We start from the raw sequence: 13,722 nt of genomic DNA on the forward strand, positions 1-13,722 counted from the left end.
TCAACGACTTAAGACTTTCAGCAAAAAGTAAACTAATAAAATGTCTTTTCATATATTGAATTTGTAAAAAAATATATTTACAGAGGACAGTGGAACTGAAAATTATCAATGTAACCTTTCTCACTGACGTACACTTTATTTTTTTGGTACATTATAGTAAAGATACAATTTAATGATGTAGTGGCACATCTTTAAAATGTCAAGATATCCTTTATACTGAATATTTACATGTGATTTACCTGTACTTACTGTCTATGCAATCTTACAATAATGGCAGTTCCTATTAAAATGTGTGCATTCGGGGGGGCAATATACTATATGTCCAACACCAATTTGTGTCAGTCTTAAACTTTAAGTGCTAATGAACTCAAAATCTATCTTTGGAGTATGAAACCTTGAACCTAACTTTCTGCAAAATTTGCTTATTCATGAAGAACTGGAGGTCTGGTCATCTTGGATTCAGTCAGTTCCGACAGATCCTGTTGGTCACAAGTTTTTGGGGATGGAAATAAAGTATTGACTGTGTTAGTTCTGGGTGGAAGCAGAGTATTTAGCCATAGATTGGCAAAATATGACTGATCAGATCAGAGAAGAACACTTTTTCCGTGGCTTTTGGAGTCCATCGTTACTTATTCAAAAATATCCCTTTAAGGTGACTGTGCTTCCAGCAGTAAAACATATTAACTGCAAGACAAGATTGAGTTGAAACTCTCCACTTGAAAATGTCAAAGTAAAGAACACTTTCACTCTCATCCATTGGATGTCAGTAAAGACCCACTGCAATTCTTATCGAATTCAGGCGCAGCAGCTACACACAGGCAGTGGTTGTATGTTGTCAGGGGGTATGGGAAATTCATGTACTGTATAGCTTTTGCAGCAGAGTGAATGAGTGAATAAAGGAACTGCCAGGCAAGACTGGTTTTGAAAGTTTGGCAAGCAGCATCGCAGGACACGCATTAAATCATAATGTTCAGCTTAGCAGAAAAAAGATTTACCAGAGCCTACATACAGTGATACTCACAGGTAGCAGTCTCTGTATACTCAACCTAGTGTTCACTGAAGTGGAAGTACACTTTTCGTGCAGTTGATTGAGCAACAATACTCAGATAGGCTGTGGCAATAAAACGATGATTGATTGGTATTAAAGGGGCCAAAGTGTGCCAAGAAAATCATTCCCCACACGATTACACCACCAGCACCAGCCTGAACTGTTGACACAAGGTAGGTTGGGTCCATCGATTCATGCTACTGACATCAAATTCTCACCCCGCCATTGGCGTGCGTCAGAAGAAATCCAGATTCATCAGACCAGCTACGTTTTTCCAGTCTTCAGCTGTCCAGTTTTCGTGAGTGTGTGCCCAATCCAGCCTCAGATTTCTGTTCTGGGCTGACAAGAGTGGAACCTGATGTTGTACTCTGCTGTTGTACCCCGTCCCCTTCAAGTTCTGACATATTGTGCATTCTGAGATGCTTTTCTGCTCACCACAGTTGTAAAGAGAGGTTATCTGAGCTACTATAGGCTTTCTGTCAGCTTCAAGCAGTCTGGCCATTCCCCTCTGACCTCGGATCTTTTTCACACCATTCTGAGTAAACTCTAGAGACTGTGGTGCGTGAAAATCCTCGTTTCAGAAATACTCAGTCCAGCCCGTCTGGCATCAACAATCATGCCATGGTCAAAGTCACTGAGATCACATTTTTCCCCATTCTGATGTTTGATGTAAACATTAAGTGATGCTCCTGACCTGTATCTGCATCATTTTATGCACTGCACTGCTGCCACATGATTGGCCGATTGGATAATTGCATTACCGCGGTTGCTCACAGAATGATGGAAAAAAGCCAATTATTGTCTGACTTCTTTATTAAAACAACAACAGTTTGTTTTGCTGCCCCCAGAATTCTGTGTCTGTGTATTTATTATACCACATTTGCTGTTACCACCAGTAACTAACGGTGTCACCAAGTCAACCACGACTGAATTCTTTGAGACTGCCGCTTTAACTTCTACTAGTATTTAAAGTATTTTGTAACGAACATCAAATTACAATTCTCTGTATTCAGGGCATTTTTCAAAAGTGGCAAAAGCGATGATGAAATATGCTGCAAAACAGCCGACATATTAACATCTTATGTATATCAAGTAACAAAAGAATAATTTTCATGCTTATTTACCTAAAAAAAAAAAAAGAAATTACACACAAAGGATTAGATTTAAGATGTCTTTCATTTGGAGCTCCGCATGTGTGTTTTCTTTACATTTCCTGCATGAAGAGAGGTGTAATGATAATAATAGTCCACTGTGATCATCACTTATAAATATTCATGAGGCCTTTCATGTGGAGATGGTTTGTTTTGTTTTGTGTGCCGTGCTCCAAAATTAGCAAAATCCCCTGGGACAGAAGTGTATCTTTGTCCATTTCACAAACAGGATCTCCCTAAGTGAAGAAGACAGGGAGAATCTTTTACTGCTTAAGTGCTGCTACTGTTTCACAATAGGTAGAGAAAAAAAATGTGTTTGTGACAATGTGATACGGGAAATAAACAAAGATATATTAGACGTTCTTGGTCCCAGGGAGAAAATAAAGTAATTGCACTTCACTTGAACTTGAGTGCAGATGAGTTGTCACTGGAGGGAAAAAACATCTTTGCACATGAAAGATTCATCAGAAATTTCTCAAACCACATCTCAGTTCTTTCAGGTTTCCTTGTTCCCTCGAGAGAAAGTGGACGATGGAATGAAACATCAGCAGAGAGAGCGATCATGTTGTATGTAAAATGTATTTATTTATTGATTTTACTACTGGGGCTGCATTTCTGAATTATAGAATACCACAGACACAGCACTGTTCTTAAAAATAGCGATTTACTCTGTATCATGATTGCTGTGCTCCATCCACATATACAGTGTGTGCTTGTGCGTGCCGGTCTGTCTTCATCCATCATCTCATCCATCCATCCCTCCGTCCTCTCCATCACAAATCCAACTCGGGGCTAGGTTCCCTGTGATATCGACTGATCTCAGCATGAATGCTCTGCTCCATCCATCCTTTTTTTAAACCTCCCGTTTTCTCTCATCTGTCAAGGACAAATGGAGACATAAAGAAGGTGTCATTTTCCTCTTATGCTTCCAGGGCATTGCCCTCTCGGTAGAAAGCAACAAATCATGACAGTTCACTTCAAGATACTGTCCAAGTTCTTGAAAGTGAAAATGAAGGAACCAATTTTTAAGGCTAATTTTAGGCCAACGTTGGGCTTTTTCTCTATGTAAATCATAGACAGCAATACAAAGCAGACAGTGCCTTCAGAAATGGACACCAGCAAACAACAGGCAGAACATGGCAAAGACTCATGGCTCAGGGCAAATTTATTAGAGGAGCCCTTGTGTCTTTGGACTAAACTTTGAACCTTGTGTTTTATGTTAGGATAACGGGGTTTCCATGTTACATGTCGCTGCTGTTGTTGAAAGCGGCTACAGCTGGAGTGATGATCAGTAGGGTTACTTACATTTGTAAAAAAAAAAGAAGATAATACGTAATCTTAACTGTGTCAATTATTGCCAGAAAATTTGCCAAATGAAGTTAAGATATAAGCAAAACAAGTCCTGGGTTAGTATTTTAGACCCCTCCTTTCAGTATTTAAGACTGAAAGTATGGGTTCAGATTTTTCAGATACTCACATTAAAGACTGACAGTGAACTTTGCACAAAAAAGCCCGTCACTTTTTAAAATTCCCACTTAACTGGCTGTCTCAGACTGCTGAAGCCTCATATTAGCTTCAGCTGAACTCAATAATACACTTTTTATCAGAACAAAGAGTGTGATTTTGTCCACCCATCTCTAGCATTAAAGTCTCGCTTGGAAGGGATCACTTCAACACCAGTATGATCACTCATTTAAGTCTTTCAATGTACATATGGTTCTGTGAGTATTGTAGTGAGATAGACTTTAAAAAAAACAACAACTTTTGCCTTGCTTCTTCTTTGTGCTGGTGACATGTGAAATGTGACTGCAGTGAGGGCACCTCAGAGGTCTCGTCAGAGTGTGATGTTCTGGAAGCAATTACAGTGACAGGAGGTGTGTATTTCTCAGCTGAATAGACTAGCAGGACTGTGTAACAGCCCTCAGGAGGCCGGCATGTTTTGTGAGCATGATTTGATGCATGGAATAAGTCCACCTGTTGTGGCAAATCCTCACCTGACTAATCCTTCTCTGAGGGACAGTGCTGGGCTGTGACTGGAAAGATTGTCGGGGAGAGTGACGAGGAACAGTGGAGGGGAACAGCGAGTATGGGTACTGCTTATTTATCCCTAAATAACAACCTGAAGGTCTCCTTGAAAAAAAGGTTACCACAAAATACTCTTATTGAGTTTCACAGTGAACATCAGAATATTAAAGTGGTGCCTGCTAACTTTTAGGTATTAACATGCCAAAACCGCATAAATGTGCAGGAGGGAAATAATAAATAAATAAAGGGGAAATAATTTATGTGCTGTAACTGAGCATGTCCAGTGTCAGCAAAAACCCTTGCTTTGATAATTAAAGGTGAAAAAAAAACAAGGCTACATGAAACAGTGGGGAGTAACTGAGGAAGTAGTAGGAAGCACCTGTTTCTTCCTGATGCACATGGAGAAAAAAAGTTTTTCATAAATAATAAAAACATAAAAACATACACTTCCCTCAAATATTAAGTGCCTCATAATAAGTTATACGTTTTCACACATGGTAAAATGTGGCATTATTGCTCTGCAAGGAACATAAACTACAAGTCTTCCTCAGGGAACTGAGTTTAAACAACTTCATCTTTCAACGCTATCCACTAACCTATTCGTGCATTTGGAGGCTGATTTGTGAGAACTCTAGTGATTCAAACTGTAAACTTTTCAGAAGCTAGTTTTATTTTCAGATTTTTATAGTATGGTACCAGCTTTAACAGAAAAACACTGCATAATTGTGCAAAAGGTACAATTTTGATGTATATGTACTCGGGTATTTCCAGCTTCCGCAGCTTTATAATAAACTACATTTCAGATAGAATTATTGCACTTTTTACTCCATGACTGCTGTTGTTACCACAGTCTGTTGATTATAATCTCATTTCAATATGATGCATTAGTGTGGCCCACAACAGTATGACCATGTAGTTTGACCCTGAGCATCACGGGGACTAGCTGAAATATTAAATTTGCCACTTACGTGGTGTCAAAGTAACTTTTGATACTTTTACTAAACTTAGTTCGACAATTCTTCTGTATTTTATGTTAAGTACAGCTTTCAGTCCCCGACATTTAACAGCGTCTGCACATACACACTCGAGTACAGTAGGTGGCAGTGTGCTCCTTGGTGTGGCCACCGCATGCAGACTGTCTGGAGAGGAAGGTGACTGCTGATTTATTACATCTATCGACAAAATGGCAGCTGTTACTTATTGCCTATGATAAATCGATTTTTAAAAAAAAAATTCCAGACCGTGTAGTAACAGTCCGAGGCTGTGGTCTCTCTCTGTTTCTCGTTCCCCTCCTCAGGCGCCGCCTTGCTGCTAATAGCACCCGCTTAGCCTTTAGGGATCAGTTACCTATTTCTTTTATCTCCACCTTTGAAACAAAGTTCGTGTTTGCTTCGACTTGGGAGTCTCACGCCGAAATTAAACTTGTGCTGATGAAAACATACTTCAGATTATCGACCGAGTGCGCGTAGTTTCTGTGTTCAATTAGTGTAGTCGGCCAGGTGGAGGCAGCAGTCGTTGCACTAGGCGCAGTGGCGGACCACGAAAATAAAAAGAAACAAAAGAAGAAGACGCGAAAGCGGTAGGCGGACTGGCAAGATGCGGGTTCGGGGTGAGCACCAAGACATTGTGTTACTCAAACAACACTCGCATAACAATATTGTGGCAAGTTGAATGTTGTATTGAAGTTCATTATTTCATAGTTTGTCCGGGGCGAGAGAGAGAGAGAAAAAAAAGGATTTTCTAGAACTTGGCTAGCAGCCATCTCCAACATTGCTAGCTGTTGTCCTGGCGTCTCTGTCTCTCTTTGGTTTAATAGCTTCTACTAAAACTACCACTTGTGATCCTGGAGAACCGGGGTCACGAAGCTGGTCGTCCACCTGTCACTGTTAACACTGGGGTTTTCCCAGCTGTGAGCGGCAGAGGCGGGTCGTTAACTGCCACAAGCCACACAATCAGAGCCACGAATGAGGTATTGGGATTTTTGTTTGAGATGGGATCAAAGGGTGAGGTTACAGTGACAGTTAAAAGTGGTATTCAACAAAAGTGATAACCACATAACTAGAACACGATAAGAAGCTTTAGAAAAACTTGAAATAATTTCCAAATACTAAGGCCAAAAGTAAGACTAAGGCTCAAAATACCTGTGGATAGCCTTGGCCACCCCCCCAATTTGAGCGAGGATTTCACCCTTGATTGTCTTGGAGCCAAATTCGTTTTGTACAAGCGAGTTACTATCATCACTTTGAGGGCCGGTATCTAGATGCACATTAAAAGGTGCAAGCTGGAAATATGATCAAGTATGGTCGAAACACAGACTGATCAATTATGAAGCGTACATATAAATCAGCACATAATAAACACAGAGTGATTCTGAGGATATAGTTTTCCCACAGTTGTTGTTCAACTCTCATGGGGTCACTGCTCTAACTCAGCTCATCTGAAGTCCTGATAGTCCAGTCAATAACAGAAAACGAGTCTGTCCCAGAGGAGGGACTCTCAATCCGCTCTGTAACTGCAGTTCAAGTGTAATTAAAAAGAGCCCGACCTACAAGTTTCAACTTGTTTCTGCAACGCTTCATCTTGTCATCTTGCAGTTTTCTTTTCTCTCTTGTTCTGTTGAACAGATGAGAACAAAATATGGTATTTTTGTCCTGAAGTGCCTGGAGGTGCAATAATTAAGCAAATCAGCAAATTGGAAAAGAACGTGTTATTAAAGCATGTCAGGATGAATTTAGACCACCAGCCCCCATAGTGTCTAACACCTCCCTGGTGGTCCATTTATAGGCTGGACTTACCACTTTGTCAGTGCTCTGCAGTTTACATTCTTTAACAAATTATGATGCTTAGCATGAACTCAAAGCTTTAGGGAGCAAAAGTCCCCGGAGAAAACAAGAATGACCTTTGCCTGCCGGCTTTCAATAAAACATATGAGACTGAGCACAGTAGGGGTCACAGTGTGTGCTCAGGCTACACTCTGACCAACCGGAGGTCTTCTTGTCAGACTTTTATCATACCGTCTCCAGTGTTACATGCAATCCTTAACCCTGGCAGGCCTCTCCTTTCTCCTGGACATGTTGTTTTTGTTGTCCTGGAAGCTGAATGTGAACTTCAAAAAAAAAAATAAAAAAAATTGCACCACATCATAAATGCCAGCTGCATCCAAACATGCACAAACATTGAAATTCCAAAACTGGTAATAACCTGCTTTAGGGCTTGAAAATCTCGGTAACAGGCCACGGCCACCAGGGCAAAAGTAATTACACAATCTGTTTAGGTGTCATCAGCACATAATATCTGTGGTTGCTCAAACATGAAGGAGACCTTGAGGTGCTTATTTGTGTTTGTGTGTGTGTGTGTGTGTGTTTCTCATCAGGTCTGGTGAGGTGCTGTCAAGGTGTGGAAATGTAATAAGTAATAAGAGACGCTGTTCTAACTGTTTTCGATTTCAGATGTCCTTGCGAACAATCAGAGTCAACGACAGTCTTAATGGGAAAAAATGATGGTGGAGAGGATGAGTGATGAGAGTTTACTAAAGACTTTCTTATGAACTCAAGAAGTCTCTAAATATAGAAAAAGTTAGAATCTGAAAACAGCTTCGCAAAACTATGGACTGTACTGAACTAATTAAACCCTGATCAGCCACAACATAAAAACCAGTTACTACAACCGGTAACTGGTTTTAATGTTGTGGCTGATGAGTGTATCTCTACTGCTACTACAGTCTTGCTGTGTTTCCACTTTGGCCCAGCCCCAAAATGCTATAATTAGGAGTATTTGCCTGGAAAATTACTCACATCAAGACAAATCTGTCTGCATAAGGATGGTAAAAAGGTACAGGTTTGTTTTAATGTAGCTATTAATACTAATAATAGGACTAGTTACTGTTGTACCAGTTAAAGCCTTTTGAGGGATGAACCCACAGTAGTATGAAGTATGTGATATCATTCATGTCAGGAATGATGAATTTCACTCATATCTGGAAACTGAATTTACCGGTGTGAAAGTAATATATTAATTTGACTAAGTACAAGCACAAACTCAAGAAGTTTTAGTACTCAGAAATGTAGTGGTGAGGGATTTGATTGATTTCCCACCTTTGAACCAGCAGCGGACCACAAGCAATCTCTTCTTATATGTGAAAATCAATTTTTAGACTTAGAGTGTATGAAATCTTTCATGATTTATTAGAATGTAATTTTTAAATCACATTTTCTTCCATTGGGCTTATGAAGTACTGGGTTTTATGACAATATATACGGTAGCTGGTGAAAAACTTCTGTCCCAACAAATTGAGCTGCTGCAGACTCACTCAGTGGTGCTGACTTCAGCATTCTCATCGATCCAAAACTTTACAGTCATTACAAACAGCAAATAGTGGATTGAAAAATTAAATACTCACACTCTCTCTTTCTCACTGACACACACACTCACAGAATTTAATAGCTACTGCCATAATTTAGACAGCAGTGTGGTAGGTCTTGTATTGTAACAGTGCATTAAGGGATCACTGGACTAAAATTTTATCCGGGACTGCGGTTACTCTTAATCTTAGCAGTGTAAGCAGGATAACAGATACCCCAAACATCTTGATATCACAAACCAAAATTCTTTTCATGGCCGAGCCACTGGACTGCCATGCCTCACTGAGCTCAGACTAAGGAGGCAGTTTTGGGTCAAACTGAATTTCCATGCATCTCAAACAAAAGGGGAATTACAGTTCTGCGTAATAACAGAGATGCTGAAAAAAATCTATGTGCTCCATTGCAAACTAATAAAGCAAAGTAATCTTGTTTTGGCCAACACACTGGTTCAGCAGTTCTGAGCTCGGTGATATTTCTGTGTAACCTTTTTATGATTCATTTTGGATTAAAAAGCAAAGCCAGGGCATGGAGGTCTGACATTTAAAAGCTGTTCCAGGGCCTGGAAGGCAGCTGCCTCTCCTACGTCTCCTCTATACAACACAAGGTAGAGCTTTTCCTCATGCTTAAACTGACACCTGCAGACTCAGGCTGGGAATAACGGCGCAGTGAATCAGATGGCGAAGCGTAGAAAAGGCATAGCTCTGAGCCTGCGTTACAGCATAAATCAGAAACCCCAGGTAATTATTTTTATTTCTCCATCAGCTCAGGGATCAGTACCCTTGAGGTGGTTTGTTGCCCGCCACCCCTCTACCTCGAACATTCCTAACATCCAGCATCCTTCTAACCCTGACAGTCCAAGCATCTAATCCCATCGAAGGCCCCCCAAGGTTTGCAGAGATGAGTGTTTTGTGTGAATCAGAAAAATGCTGTATGCGAGCAGAGAGAGAGGGAGAGACATAAAACTAAGAGTGCAGGAGAGAGACAGAAATAAAAGCTAGTAAATGAGGAAGAGAGAAAAGGAAGTAATAAAAAAAGGTTTAAAAAAAAGTCTCCACTTGGAACAAACTCCTTCGGCACTAAGGTCAATAAATAGGCTCAAGCAGGATTTGAGCTGGAGTGCTGGGTGACCTTAGAGCATCTTAGAAAGTTTAGGAAAACAGGTGCACAATGTGTCTTGTGTGTGCAAACAGTATGTGAGCACATGTGGATGCTCTTGTGAGTATCCACGTTTGTCTTTATGTGGGTTTGTTTATCTGCGTGTGATGGGTTCCTCTTTCCTAAAGCATGTACTGTATACTGTTCATGTATTTTTGAGGATGCACAACCTACAAAGCCTTTCCAGGGCATTTAACCAAACCCAAAGAAATGGGATAAAGAGATAAAGCAATATAAAGTCTGTTTAGTCTGTTGGGGATTTGCTCTGAGGAGCAGCTCACCAAGCACAACATTCCAGTAAACAGAATAGATAGAGAGGCATTCTTTGGTCTGTATAGGGGTTGTTTGAAAAGCGCCTCATGGCTGCTGCCCAGGTGATGAACTTACACTCTGGCTCTAAAGATGTGCATTCTATCTAAAGCCCTACTTGAGGCACATTAGAGCTTTGTGCACAGTTCAACATCACCGCTGCAAGGTCTGTCTGATTCAGTTTGGCTTCTGTTAAGATAAGCCTTAATTGGAGAGTGTCGTAAAAAAGTACTTATCATCGCTTTTCCACAAACATCACACAAAATTGCATCTAAAGTCTTTAATGATAAAGCCATTTTCTCTGCAGCAACAACTTCATTTTATAAACCTCAATCCATACATCAGCAACCATGTTAAACCATCAGTGGGTCTGCAATTTAACAGGAGAGTCGGGCTGGTAGGAACATGACAATAATCTTTTCTGCGCTACTGACATCTCTGCCATCATTGGAATAGAGCCGTGCAAACTGAAATATGTCTACTTGTTAAAGAACGCATAAAAGTGAAACAGACACAAAACATGATACCATTTCTACTGGTACATGCTGCCAGATCATGATGCGTGCCATCCCTCAGCTGAAGAAGGTGGACAGGTGGACAGGTGGACTGAGAAGAGGAGCATGTTTGGAGTTCATGATAACATAGCATTTTAGGAGATTTTAAAGCTCATCCCCAAGACCTTATTGTGGCCCCCTGCTGGTTGAAGGGTTTCAGAGGTAGTGAACTGCAGCGTCTAATTAGAAGGGTTTTTTTTGTTTTGTTTTTTTGGGTGATTTTAGTGACAGCTATGTGTGTATACCCTAAGTGAAAAAGTAGCAAACAATTGCATGTGTGCCATGTACTTTGGACCTCTAGGTAAGGTGGTGGTTGAAGGCAAAGAAACATGGTCAGTCTGGACAACAAAACCATTCCGTGCCTCTACTGCCACTGTTGCACATTAAATCAAATACCAAACAGGTGCAGAGGATGAAGGATAAATTTAAAGGACCAGTGTGTAAGATTTAGTGGCATCTAGTGGTGAGGTTGCAGATTGCAGCCAACTGAATACCCTGAATACGTGAAAGAGGACCTGTTCCCTATGTAGATATGAGGGGCTCATTCTAAGCTAATGAAAACACAAAAATTCTTAGTATCAGTTGATTATACACTAATGAAAACATAATTATAAATATTATATTCCATTTCATCCACAGATCCCCCATAGACCGCTACACACTGGTCCTTTAAGCACAACATCAGAGTTCACGTTGATAGAGTACCTCCATTTAAGAGCAGCTGAACTGCCCCTAAAGTCTTGATTTTTGCGGACCTTCAGTGGTTTAACTTCCTCCCTCTCTGCAGTTACACGTGTACTCCAGGGTGTGGTCAGTACACTTTCACATCAGTGTTGGGTGTGGCCAGAGTTTCTCATTTTTCAACCTCAAATTTAGCTTGATAACAAAAATGAATTATTGGGGAAAAAAACTGAAGTATGCCCAGCAAGATCAATCCCGTGTACTAAACACTTGACAAACTGGAACTTTTCTTGTCATACTGAACAATAATGTTTGTCTCTGAGGGAATTCTCTCCCATCCACAACCACTGTAAAGTGGACTGTGTTTATCAAACCCAATGAGTCATACTGTCTGCCTGCTTGGAGGGTTTCAAAATGGGGAGAGAGCAACCTGAGAGCTACATAATGTGAAAGAAAAGCGAAGAAAACAACATGACCTTTAAAGCTTTTTCTATTCATAACAGAGTAAACATAACTCATCTTAAAATTGAGCAGAATGGGTAGAGGCAGACACAAGTGAAGATGAGATCAAAATGCATAAAATGAAAATGTAGAAGACCACTTCAGGCTTAGAAGATGACCTCTGGACGATGGAGGTTGGGCATGAGCCAGAGAAGAAAATTTGTTATTGTGCATGACTGTAAAAAGAAATCCAAGCCTCATCACGCTCATTTCCTCCAAAAACACCCAGTTTGTTGTCTGAGCTTTCGGTCAAATATAACTTCTGAGCAGAGCGTTTTGTGGTTTGCATGATTTTTTATTTTTTATTTTTGAATTGTTGAGTTTTTTTAGTCATACTGGTTATTTTGAAAAGACTACATTTCAGTGAAGGTGTTAATGAAACCACACTTTTTGTTACCTACCGCCTTTCCCAACCTTATTATCTAGAAAGTACATTTTTATAGTCCTCAATGGTTTTGCCAAATATGTTTTGGAGGAACACAGTAGAAATGACAACACAGAGCCAAGTCCAAAACTTAAATGTTCCTAATTTTTCTGCCCTCAAGCCCTGGAAACATTTTGCATCAAAGTGATTGTTTTTATTAATAAATCTTAGTCAGTATTTCCTTTCTCTTTGTTTATATATTCCAGACTGCCATTGGCATTTGTAACCATTGTCTTCGTTGTAAACTATTTTTGTGACACACTCCATTTTATGCCATAATATGTCCTGACCTACATCAATCATCAGTGTTAGCTCAGTGGTGATGCTGCATGCATCTTCTGGCCTGTGGCAGATTCCACAGTCCAACAGCAGTGGATAAAAACAGGCTCTTCCCAGCTGACACGTGCCGATCAAAAGGAAGGAGTAAAGACAGATCTAAGGCATGGACAAACAACATATCGTGTACACACATAAACACACAAGCTATCACATGGTTTGTGGAGGGAATACTTTAAATTAATTCATAAATTATACAAATGAAATCAGTAAATAGTCCATTGTTAAGTATTTGCAGCTTATTACGAGGCATGATAATTGCTTGACTGCATGACAAAGACTCCCCATTAAAATGAAAGAAAATAATTTCTTCTGAATCAAATAAAAGAACCACTGTTATCCCGGATCTTCAACCATGGTTGCAGACGTCCACAGATTATTCCAATAAATCATTATTTGAAGCTTTTGGAGCAAAGTAAACAGTAATGCTCCAGGCTAATGTTGCGTGGTGTCTGTGTTTGCCAGACCCATTTATCAGTCGCATCATTTTTATTTTGCCCACAGATGGGTCAAAGCCAAAGTTTTGGGACAAAGTTTTTCCTATATTGGTGAAGTTATTCATTGCAGATGTGTAGCATTTTCCTTTTAATGTCACACAGACACAAGCTTGCACACACACATTTTAAAAATTTGAGCAATTACATTAATTCAGAGAGTATGTTTGGTAAAAAAGGTTAAAAGCTATTCAAAGCTGCAGATGTTAATCGTGTTGGTTTGCGGGCATGATCAGCAAGCCAAACTACAATAACTAAGTTTCCCCCTGGGGAGGACATACTTCATATTTTGCCTGCTATCAACTTGAGTACTAGGAGCCTACATGAACACAAGATTATGTGCCAAAGAGTTCTGGTTATTTCATATGAGAGATTTCTGTATTTCCTGTTTTCCCTATACTCTTCTCGTTGTTATTAAGTGGGTGGGATTCAGTTGGAAAAAGGTGCAGTGACATACTTCTGTGCACCAGTCAGGATTGATCAACATTTGCATTAGAATCTGATTAAAGTTGGTGGGTTGTTTGGTTACTGCAAAAACAAATCTGATCAAACCACACCCACATCCAATCGGATAAGTTGAGTTTTTGAGAGGTAAACCTCTAAAAAATAATACCTAAACATGTTAGTCTGGATTTTAACTTTAAACTATTTTGTAATGAATATCTAGTGTTATAGTTCTTAAG

The 13,722-nt window shown here is 39.9% G+C and overlaps 1 long non-coding RNA gene across 1 annotated transcript; it reads right to left on the minus strand.

Moving 5' to 3' along the window:
• Positions 1-2,861: 2,861 nt before the first annotated feature.
• Positions 2,862-7,360, minus strand: LOC120785634. Its single transcript, XR_005706632.1, has 3 exons — positions 7,239-7,360; positions 6,774-6,837; positions 2,862-3,075 (listed from the first exon to the last, which is right to left on the minus strand). It is a non-coding gene; the product is annotated as an uncharacterized LOC120785634 (long non-coding RNA).
• Positions 7,361-13,722: the final 6,362 nt, after the last annotated feature.

This window comes from Xiphias gladius, chromosome 23 (assembly GCF_016859285.1).
Source record: "Xiphias gladius isolate SHS-SW01 ecotype Sanya breed wild chromosome 23, ASM1685928v1, whole genome shotgun sequence".
Lineage (NCBI taxonomy): Eukaryota > Metazoa > Chordata > Actinopteri > Istiophoriformes > Xiphiidae > Xiphias > Xiphias gladius.